This window comes from Carcharodon carcharias, chromosome 3 (genome assembly GCF_017639515.1).
Source record: "Carcharodon carcharias isolate sCarCar2 chromosome 3, sCarCar2.pri, whole genome shotgun sequence".
Lineage (NCBI taxonomy): Eukaryota > Metazoa > Chordata > Chondrichthyes > Lamniformes > Lamnidae > Carcharodon > Carcharodon carcharias.
In genome coordinates, this window is record NC_054469.1 from 111,448,541 (window position 1) to 111,459,781 (window position 11,241).

General features: G+C 43.3%; 1 long non-coding RNA gene across 1 annotated transcript; it reads left to right on the plus strand.

Annotated features, from left to right (window-relative positions):
- The first annotated feature begins 219 nt into the window (after positions 1-219).
- Positions 220-10,760, plus strand: LOC121275961. The gene is made up of 3 exons (XR_005942607.1): positions 220-301; positions 6,173-6,229; positions 10,743-10,760. It is a non-coding gene; the product is annotated as an uncharacterized LOC121275961 (long non-coding RNA).
- Positions 10,761-11,241: the final 481 nt, after the last annotated feature.

The window sequence follows — 11,241 nt, forward strand, 5'->3', positions numbered from 1 at the left end:
TGCTACTAATCCAGTTTGTAGGAGTTGTCACTTTCTTGATTCCTCCCATCTTTTCAAGTTCCTCTATCTTGTCTTTCAGGTTCGACTTGAGGGTAGCTGGAAATCTCCTTGGAAGATGCTGAGTCTCTCATCTACTTCAAGATGATATTCACCAGGAAGACATCCAAGACCCATGAAAACATCTTTGTAATTTTTGAGGATCTGTTCTTCAATCAATGACTTGGTGCCATGAGAAACACCGCAAACCTCTTCCGGTAATTGCGGGGTTACCAATGCAAGCTTTTGATGTGTTTCAACTGAGGTGAGTGGATTTTGCTTCGAGTCTACTATATAGAACTGCAGACCTTCTTTCTTCCCACTACATTGGGCTAGTTTGTCCTCTTGGGGTGAGCATTGCCCCATCATATAGCCTCAACTTTACCTTCGACGGCTTCATTTTCAGGTCGCCATCTTGAGTGACTGCACAGAGGTCTGCAAAGCCCATGATGTTGCATGTAGCATCAGTGTCTATCTGACACTTCATATTAACTTGATGCTCTCCTTCTGTAGTCATCACTCCAACAGTCACAAACCATTTTTTAACTTGAGACTTGACAGTTCCAACCTGTTCTAGGGTGTAATGTGCTTCATCAGAATCATCTTTCGACATCTCCCCAGCAACCATTTTTATAGGCTTGTTTATTTTCTTTCCAGCAAAAACACTTGCGTGCCAAGTGATTCTGCTTCTTTCAGTTAGAGCAGTGCTTTCCGTACATGGACACGCTTCCTTTTCTTTTATATGGAATCCTACGCAACATTTACATCCAGTATTGTGGCCTTGATCTTTCTGCTGGCCCTTCAGTAAATAGTCCTTCCATTTTTTTATTCATTTATGGGATGTGGGCATCACTGCCTGGGACAGCATTTATTGCCCATCCCTAATTTCTCTTGTTCAGAGGGCATTTTTTAAGAGCCAACCACATTGCTGTGTGTCTGGAGGTCACGTGTAGGCTAGACCAGGTAAGGACAGCAGATTTCCTTCCCTAAAGAACATTAGTGAACCAGATGGGTTTTACGGCAATCGGCAATTGTTTCATGGTCATCAACAGACTTTCAATTCTAGGTTTTTATTGAATTCGAATTTCACCATCTGCCGTGGTGGGATTCAAATCCGGGTCCCCAGAGCATTACCCTGGGTCTCTAGATTAATAGTCCAGCAACAATACCACTATGCCACCGCTTCCCCTTTTCTCCAATGTCTTATGCTTGGAAGACTTGAATTGCCTCTCCACATAGTGCAAAGCCTCATCCGTTCTCCCATCAATACTCTTCAGCTGATGATTGACTACTTCAGAGATACTGCACATGTCAATACCTTTCTTGAAAGTAAGTTTCTTTTCTCTCAGCAGACATGCTCTCACATTGAGATCTCTTGTTCCTAAGACAATCCTATCTCTGATCAGGTCATGCTTCAGTTGCTCAAACTCCCAAGATTTAACTAGAAGTCTCAGTGCAGTCACATACTAATCAATGTTCTCCCCCTCTTCCTGAGCTCTGGTGTTGAACACAAAGCGTTGATAAGTAACATTAGCAGAAAGCTCAAAGTGGATCATCAAGGCCTCCAAAATTTCACAAGACTAGCTTTTCTGTTCCTCAGCGAGGTCTAGGATGCAATATAGTTTGTAGTACTCTTTCCCCACCACTCAGAACAGAGTTAACATTCTTATTTAGGCAGGTTTCTTGCTTAACTCTGTTGCAATTACATAATTGTGCCATTGAGGCTAGAAGAATTTCCAATTCCATGCCAAGAAGTCAATGTCCTGTACAAAGTTGCAGACTGAAGTTTTAATTGTTCTCTGCTATTTCATACAGTGGCTGTCTCTCTTACAACTATCAAAATGCTCTCAATTTCAGCTGCACACTCTTGACACCATGTTCCATGTGATGTGAAATGGCTTCTGTCTCAATACTTTGTTTTACCAAAGATGACGTGAACAATGGCATTTTCCAAACAGTATAAAAAACTTTTACTTTGATTTCATGTTGAGAAGTTTGTCCTGGGGCTTACACAGATAATTGGAATCCTTATATTGCACAAATTTACTGGCACTGAATAATAGATTAAAATGAATTTCTGCTGTACATAAAGTTACCTTCAGTTAAAATATTGGCCAAGCCTATCAGCAACAACTCAGACAATTCACAGCAAGATCTTAAATTTAAGCTGCAAGAAATCTAACTTTGGGATTGAGATGGTGCTGTGGAGATTAGTAAAAAAATGCTTCAACATGGCCATTACTAATTTCACATAAAGCAATTCAACACATACAGAGTCGTGCACCTTATCAGGAAGATCAATGATTTTCAAAAGAGTTTGCAAGAAATTGCTTTGCCAACCATTTTAAAAGGTTGCCAATCCGATTAGAATACAAGGATTAAAATAGCAGATGAAGAAATCTCCAACAAATGCATGGATGCATTTTTGTAAATATATATAGCACAATGTATTTGCAACCCAAAGAATTCCACTTCAGCATCAAGTCACTCAGACCCTTCAATCTCCACTAGAACTGGGATATGAGTTCCAACTGCTGGATTCATTTGCTTCATGCTGAGCTGCAAGCACCAGCCATGCACCCAGAGGCAGATCACCAGCCCTGGAAAACAGTAAAGGGTTGCCCATGTTCCATTGACAATATGGTGGGTGGAGACATTCAGGAAGGGGTGAGTGTTAACCATCCACGGTCCATTGATTTAATGTGGAGCCAGGTGAAGCACACCTGGTCCACAATGTGGCAAGATAGAAAAAGCTATTTTACCTTTGAGTACCACCAGATTGTCTCACAAGCACCAGGAGTAAATGATCTCAGCATGGACAGTTGTATGCTGCAGCCATGCACAATTCAGTTTTGCAAAGTGCCCTTTATTTGCACATGCAAAAATCCTAACCCTCTGTTTCAGATACCTAGAAGGCAAAAAACAGTAAAAACTGAGAAATACAAATATTGGTCTGAACTGGTCTTGTATACCTTAAAATGGAACACCAGTAAAACTGGGAAATGAGAGTACTGGTCCAAACTGTTTCTTCCTTCTGGGCAAGTACACTAGACACCTATGGAATCATCTTTACCAATATTTCAGGTGGCTACTTATGGCTCAAAATGAATGCACACATACCATCCAATGATGCCTGTAAAATGGACACTGGAGGATCTTGACAATATTATTTTGATCCACAATACGTGGCAGACCAAAATAAACCAAAATCATTGCACTGCACACAAGCTTAAAAAAGCTTCTAAATCATGGAGAAAACATACACACAGATAATTCCATTGCTGCATTCACATGGATTTCTGCTTAAAATAGCAAGTCAACTAACAGCCTCAGAATACTGAAATTGGAGGAGCTAAAGAATACTTTGAGCTATATTCAGTATTACTGATTACAGAGATTCAAGTTAAGTGTGATTGGATCAGTATCCTGAAGCACTAACTTTGCATTTTGTGCCCAATAAAAGCAAAATGGTGGTGAAATTAAGGCCCAGACAGAACTATTCATTTAATATTAAACTGTCTTCAAATTTTTCAGCCCAGCTTCAAAGATTGGTGTTGTTAAAATTTTACAATCATTTAAACAAGAGTCCTTTGTGCTTTAACTATAAGGCAATTGGATCAATAGTTGAAGGAGAAAAAGTTTTAGGAATATGGTTAAAGAGCCAGGGAAAGAGATGAGCTGGATTATTCTTCAAAAAAGCCAGTTTAGACTTGATGGGCTGAATGGGCTCCCCCTGTGTTGTAATATTCTATGAATCTATGATTGTAGCCTTATCTGAACTAGCAATATATTAATTCTTCCAGTCTGTTTCCATGAAATTTCCATCGTGGCATTTTGAAATGGTTTCAAATTACATTTTAACAACTAGGGATGGGCAATAAATGCTGGCCCAGCCAGCGAAGCCCACATCCCGTGTATGAATAAAAAAAAGCTGAGCCATAATTCTTGACTATATTAAAGACCAGTGCTTCTTTTTAAAGAACACATCATTTCTGACGATTATAAAATTATAATAGCTGTGACACTTGAGTGACACTAGATTAATTCAAATGATTCGGCACAAATATCATATGCAATTGATTTAAATGTCATAAATTTGGCTATTTAAGTTCAAATGTCCTTATCCTTAACTTCTAAACAAATGCTTATGTTGAACAATAAAACAAAAGAATTTTCTGTTGTCTATTTATCCCACAGTGCTCCAGCCACAACTGCTTTAGAATTCATTTATTCTGTTTTAGAAACTCAATCAGCTATATAGCCCAATGCACAGTGACCAAATTTACTCTCCATATGGTGTCTATTAAACTTGGCTTGCCTTACGTTATCTGTTATATGAGGTCTCAAATCTGAAGGAAAATATCCTTCAGCACTCTTTTGGAATTTAACCCTTTAGTTTGATTTCAAAAATCTTTGTGCCGAAACTGTACCATATATAGTAGATAAAGTTCCATTTTGCGCTGTTACGAGTGTTGTTATACTGCAGCTGCACTCTCACTTGTGAGACTGAACTGCATTCCTACTTCTCCCTTGGCATTGTGATCAGCAAATACTGAGCCCAATGACCCATAAACGTCAGCTAAAGTTTTCGTGTTACCAGAAAGCCAACTGATCGATACATTCTGATTCAGGCTACTGAGACATTTTAAACTTAAATTGGTAGTGCCTGCACTTGCACACAATTTCTGTGTGTAGCTAATGCTCCCCGTGCTGCTCATTGGCTGCATGCATTTGCAGCAGCCCAATATCGCAAGAGGCTTGCACTACTTAAAAGCAATCTGCACCTTTTAAAGGGGAGATGAATTGTGACTGCGAGAGGTGGTGGGAGAATTTTCAAAAGTAAATCTGGGGCTTTGATACTTTGAACAATGGATGAATCTGCGCATCAGCGAGCACCAAAGTTTTCGGAAAATCATTGGACACCTCAATGGGAGAGGTGGAAAGAAGGAAAGATGCCCTGTAACCAAGCACCTGACCACTAAACATACACTCCAGAGGCAATGGAAACAAGTAACAATGGATGCCAACATCAGGCATACTACGTAAAGAACATGGGGCAGGATTTTCCTGTCAGCGAGCGGGGAGGCGGGGCCCACTCGCCGACGCGTAAAATGACACGCGGTGACATCGGGCGGAACTCCGGACGTCACCCCGCCCCATTTAAAATTTCCTGTAGGCAGGGACGCAGCAAAATCAGCTGAGCGCCCGTCGACCTGTCGATGGCCAACTGAGGCCATTGACAAAGCAATTAAACTAATTAATGGACCTGCCCGTCCAACCTTATTGTTGGCAGGCTGGTCAGGAGCCCCGGCGGGAATTAGAAAAAGCATGAAACCTCATCCATCGAGGTTTCATGTAGGTTTTTAAAAATTTTAATAAAGTTTTTGTAAAAATTGTGGACATGTCCCAACTCATGTGACAGTGTCACATGAGAGGGCATGTCAGGAATTTTTTTTTTCTATTTTTAATATTCGTCACAGAATAGCCAATCTCCCTGAGGCAGCACGTAGCCTCAGGGAGATGAGTGCACTCTTTCATGCGCATGTGCAAAAGAGCACACTCTCGATTTTGGGATTGCTTAATTGGCCCGCCCACATAAAATGGCGCCGCGCCCCTGATCAGGGACACCGATCAGAAGCGCGTCTGTGCGTGCACCACCCTTCAACTTCACCCCCGACAGGGGAAAATCCTGACCAAGGATGTAATGTAGGAAGAAGTTTAATGATCTCACACAAGTTGTCAAGGTGAGTGAGTTCACCTGCAGATGCCATATCCTAACATATCCTTCCAACTGAACCACTAACCTCATTCACTGCTTAATTCTCTGCATTCCCATCAGTCATCAATCAACACTCAACCCTTCAATAAATATATGCGTTACCTAACCCTCACAGATTTAGCACTGCTGCAAGCCTCATAGCCACAACCCACAGCTCGCACACACTGACAGCTATTGAACCATGACTGCCTCATTACCCAAACATATTGCAGGGTACCTGCATATCTAATCCTCCTTCTCTCTTCCCATTTCTCCACCAATCCTTAATCTCTACTGACTCATAAGCTGCAGAGTGTTTAAGCTCACACTCTCCTCTCCTTTCACTATAACTTAACCCTTGTCTCTTTTTCATTTCAGATATCCAAAAACTGGAGTCGTCCCAGTCAGTGGAGAAAGAGAAAAAAAGCAGTGAAGGTGAAGAGACACCAGCAATGAATCTTACACTCATAGCCATCAGATCATAAACTGACACTCTGTGGCAATTGGTGCTAGACCAGTGGTAAAGTTTGGACCCGAGATTGACAGATTTTTGTTATTCAAAGGTATTAAGGTATGTGGAATTAGGTCACAGATCAGACATGATTTCACTGAATGGCAAAAAAGGCTGGAAGAGCTAAATGGCCTACTCCTGTTCCTATATTCCATTTTAGAGGTCAGGATAGTGAAGGGATTTACAATTGGTGAGACTTCAGGCACAAGTGCACAGGGGTTAGGGTGGGGTGAGGGGGAAGGATAGTGCAGGTGAGAGTTTGCTGGAGGGCGAGGTTATACATTAGTTCTGCTGCAGAGAATTCAGGTAATGCCTTTGATGGCCCAAGCTACAAACGGCTGAAATGTGTACATAGCCAAATACTTAGTGCACTGGAAAGCCTGCTAGAGAACCTGCACTCAGTCTCAAGGAACATAGAGGAATCCAGCACCTGTAGGGTGTGGAGGGTGGGGGGGGCACAGGGCTCTGCAAAGAGCTCCCGGCCTTTCCAATAGGAAAGGGGTGTTCATCTCCTTCAGCACACCTGTGGACACAACCATGATGCAACATCTGATGAATGTGGCCATTGCAGCACAGGCAGCTTCCATCAAATGTGCCACAATGGAAACTCATACAGCTCCCCTCATGGCTCTAGATACCACTGTTCAAATCCACTTCCAGGGAGCCAAAGCAGTCCAGCAATGTATAGCCCAACAGACCAGTAGGTTTGGTGAGGTAGCATTCCAGGGGCTGGTGGAGGCTCCATGCAGCATGAAACTGCTGTCCTCTCTCAGGGTTACAGCATCCCTACTCTCACCCCTGCCACTCAGTCAGTGACATTGCAGTTATCTGTCTGTTAGAAAGCCCAGGCTGTTGTGGCCCAAGCCAAAATGATACAGTCTGAAGCTGGGCCTTGTGGACCTAGAGCTGCATTGATCTCCCTCCAAGGCCATTTGCAGTCATCACATGTCAACACCCTTGTGCAGCCACAGGGGAAGCTCCTCGTAGGAGCAAGATCTCATACAAGACGGGCACCAAGAGAATGCACAAGGGTGATTAGTTTATTTTGTTTGCATTAGGTTTGAATTCGTAAACTCAGTTTGGAATGTGCATTTTCTGATGGTTTTCATTTTTGTCTTTTTGGAAGAAGGACAAAAAGTTGGTGTCTATGTACATTTTCCCTTCGGCTTCCTCTCCCTCCACTTTCCATTGCAATTCTCCCTTCTTCATTTCACCATTCTCCTCCTCCCCCTCTTCCTCATGCTCCTGCCTAATAAGTGGCTCCCTCAGAATATCCAGGTTTTACAACATGCAGTATGCTACTTGATGCCCACACAGCTGGATATTGCAGATCTTGTCTGGAGCAGCCCAGACAGTGGAAGCATTGCTTGAGAATTTTGACAGTGTGCTCTCTAATACTCCATGTGATGCCTCAGCTGTCATTGTAGGCATGCTGTGCATGCTTGCATGGGTTCTCAGCTGGAGCCTTGAAATAAGGTGTCAAGTAGATAACCAACCTTTGACTTGCTGTGATGGTTCGAAAACAGCTAAAATACGGGACTGCCATAGAATGAAGGAATCATGACTACTGCCAGGATAACAGTAGGCATTCAACTGCATGATGTGCTGCCTGTGATCACACATTTTGGGGGTTAGAATTGCTTTAGGTTCACGAAAGTGGCCAAGTAGATGTGAGACACACACAAGGCAATGTGGCACAGTCAATGGCACCTTGCACCACGGGGAAGCCTGCAATCTATGCAAACCCCTTTACTCACTCCACCTTGTTGCCTCTGACAAGAGGGAATGGGATGAGAAGCATGCAAACACCTTTACCAAGATGGTGTCCCCATCCTTCCATTCAAAAATGTGTCCGCATAGTTTGTACCCTATTTTCGAATATTAGTAGGCAGTGTGGCGTCAAATAAACAAGCACCACACATCCCAACAATTCCCCCCAAACCCCGACCATCCCCATAATATCTTGTCTCAAATCAAAACAGCTTTCTTTGGAGCCAAAGACTAAACAAAGGTAAATTATCTTTCCAGTGGGCCTCACAGGGCAATTCCACACAGTGGCTATCAGCAGCTTCACTTAAGAGGTCAAATTAGACAGGCACCACTGGTCATCTTTGTACGCATAGTGGTCATCCTGTGCATATGGGCCTGTCCCTGTGATTTTGGGTGTGTTATGTACTATGGGGATAGGGCAGGTGAATGTTCTGCTCTGCCACACTGTACCGGATCCAGAATGTCATGGCCAAGGATTTATTTTGTGTGTTTCTAAGATTATAGTGTCAGTGAAGGAAAAAACAGAGAATAAAATCAGGGGGAGCAATTGAATCCCAAATAGCCTGTGTAAACTCAGAGACTGCAGAACTGGATAGCCCTCATAATCTGGCATGGGGATCACGATGCACAATTAACCCCCACAGGTTTGTTCCAATACAGGCAGTACACAAACCTCATTTGGTCTGCTCATTTATATGCCTGCAGCATGCAGCTATTGCTAAGTACTCTATTGAATGGTTGCATGCATGAGCAGGGGAAACAAAATCAAAAATCATGGTAGGCTCATTCTTCTACCTCCTTCTCCAAATCTGTGAAAGGGAAGGGAGTTGCAAACGTGAATGATGAAAAGGCAGAGATGTTAATCAAATACTTTGTGATTGTATTCACAATAGCAAACACAAAGAAAATACTAGAAATATTGGGGGACCAAGAGTCACTAAGAATAAGGAACTTAAAGCAATTAATAATAGTAAAGAAAAAAATGCAGGAGAAATAAATGGGACTGAAAGCCAACAATCTACCTGGGTGTACATCGCAGAGATTTAAAAAAGGTGATTCAAAAATAGTGGATGCACCAGTTGTGATCTTCCAAAATTCTTAAGATTCCAAAATAGTTCCAGTGGATTGGAAAGTAGTAAATGTAATACCACAATTAAAATAAGAGAAACCAAGGGCAGGGTTTTTCAGATGACGGGGCTTTCCTGCCCTGCCACCTGAAGAGTCAGTGGAGAACACAAGCCTACCAATCACAACAGCTGCACAGCTATTTTACACTCCAAGGAGCATTGAATGGCTGGAAATGGGATTTTGATTCCTCATTTAGGCCAAAGTCCCACCTCAGGGAGCTGCTGGCCAATCTGATTGGCTGGCATCACTGTCATCCCAGCAGTGCCAATGACAACACTGGCCAGAACTGGAACTACAAGTAGTCCCCAGATTCTAAGTCCTGGAGTCTAGGACCAATTAAGTGCAGGGGGTCTCACAACAGGAGTGGAGGTGAGGCCTTGGGGTGTGGGGAGAGGGAGTGGGGTCTTAATGGAGAGGCCAGGAACATGGGAGCACCCAAAGGGGGCAGATCTTGTGGTGGGGGACGCAACTGATGTGGAAAGGAGCCCTTGAGGGAGGCATCTCCCAGCCCCCGCTGCCCCTAATTTCCTTTCAAGGGCCTCAACCTGGGTGAGAGTGAGCGGGTTGCCCTAGGCTTCATTTGCCCCACGTAAAATTGCAGACAGATCAGGGGGAGGTGGAAGGGCAGCAGGATGGCCACCTGGGGAATTTTACAGGACACCTCCACCTGCAAAGCCGCCAGCAGGGGACCATAAAATTCTGCCCCAGGAAACCACAGGCCAGTGAATCTAACATCATTCATTGGTAAAATACAGGAATCCATTATTAAGGAAGTGATAACAGGGTACTTAGATAAACAGAAATTGATTAGGCAGAGTCAACATGATTTTATGAAAGGGAAATTGTGTTTAACAAATCTACTAAAATTTTTTGAGGATGTAATTAGTGGGAGATAAAGAGGAATCAGTGAATGTAGTATACTTGGATTTTCAATGGCCAAGAAACAGTGTAGGAATGAACAGGTAATTTTCAGATTGGAAGGTTGTCCCTAATGCTGCAAGGATCAGCGCTGAGGTGTCAACTACCTACAATCTATGTTGATGAATTAGATGAAGGGAATGAGTGTAATGTATCCAAGTTTGCTGATGATTTAAAGCTAATTGGAAAAGTGAGCTTTGAGGATTACACAAGAGGCAGGATTTCCCAGCAGGCTTCAGGGCCCCAACATTGGGACCAAATGGGGGTCCCGAGCCTGCACTTGCCAGCAGCATGCTTGATGATGCAATCTTCCCTGACACAGCTTCCTGTGCTCAGGAGTGTGATCAATGATTTTTTCAACTCAAAGGGAATGAAGGAATATAAGGATCAGTTAAGAAAGTGGAATGGACTCCAAGCCTTCATCTTATTAAACGGCAGAGCAGGCTGGAGTGCTTTCTCCTGATCCAATTTCTTATGTTCTTATGTTGTCACATTCTCCTTTACCCTTTACCCCTTATCTCACAATCTTTTCTGATTTACAAGCCTCAGCTGGTGTAAGTATGTAATTTTCGCTTTCCCCCTCCCTCTTCACATCCTACCCATCTGTCTTTCTACTTTCAGATACCCGAGAACTGCAACATGGCCATGCAGTGATGCAGGGACAAAAGGTGGAGAAGGAAGACGACACGAATGGTGAAGGAACACTGTCAGTCACTCTGATACTTGCATCCGCCACCTGAGATATTGACACTGCGCGAGCTTTAAAGGGAAACTTAGAAGCAGGAACAGCACATGCTGAGGCATCGGGCATGGCTGGCCTGCAGTGAGCGCAGGGGAAAGGGTACCACAGATGCCAGCATATTGGAGCGTGAGGTCACATACGACTTCTATTGTCAAGGACTCAGATGGAGACTTCGATGGGGAGGTATAGAAGAACAGACTGCTGAACACAGAAATTCTTGGTGTTTTGGCAGACCTACCAGAAAATCTGAGACCAGTGTCATGGGGTATAGAGGAGACATGCACAGGGTTTTGTGCAGAGCTTGGAGTCCATCCTTTCCAGCATGGAAGTGGCAGCCAGCAGCACACTTGTGGACCCAACCATAATGCAACATCTGAT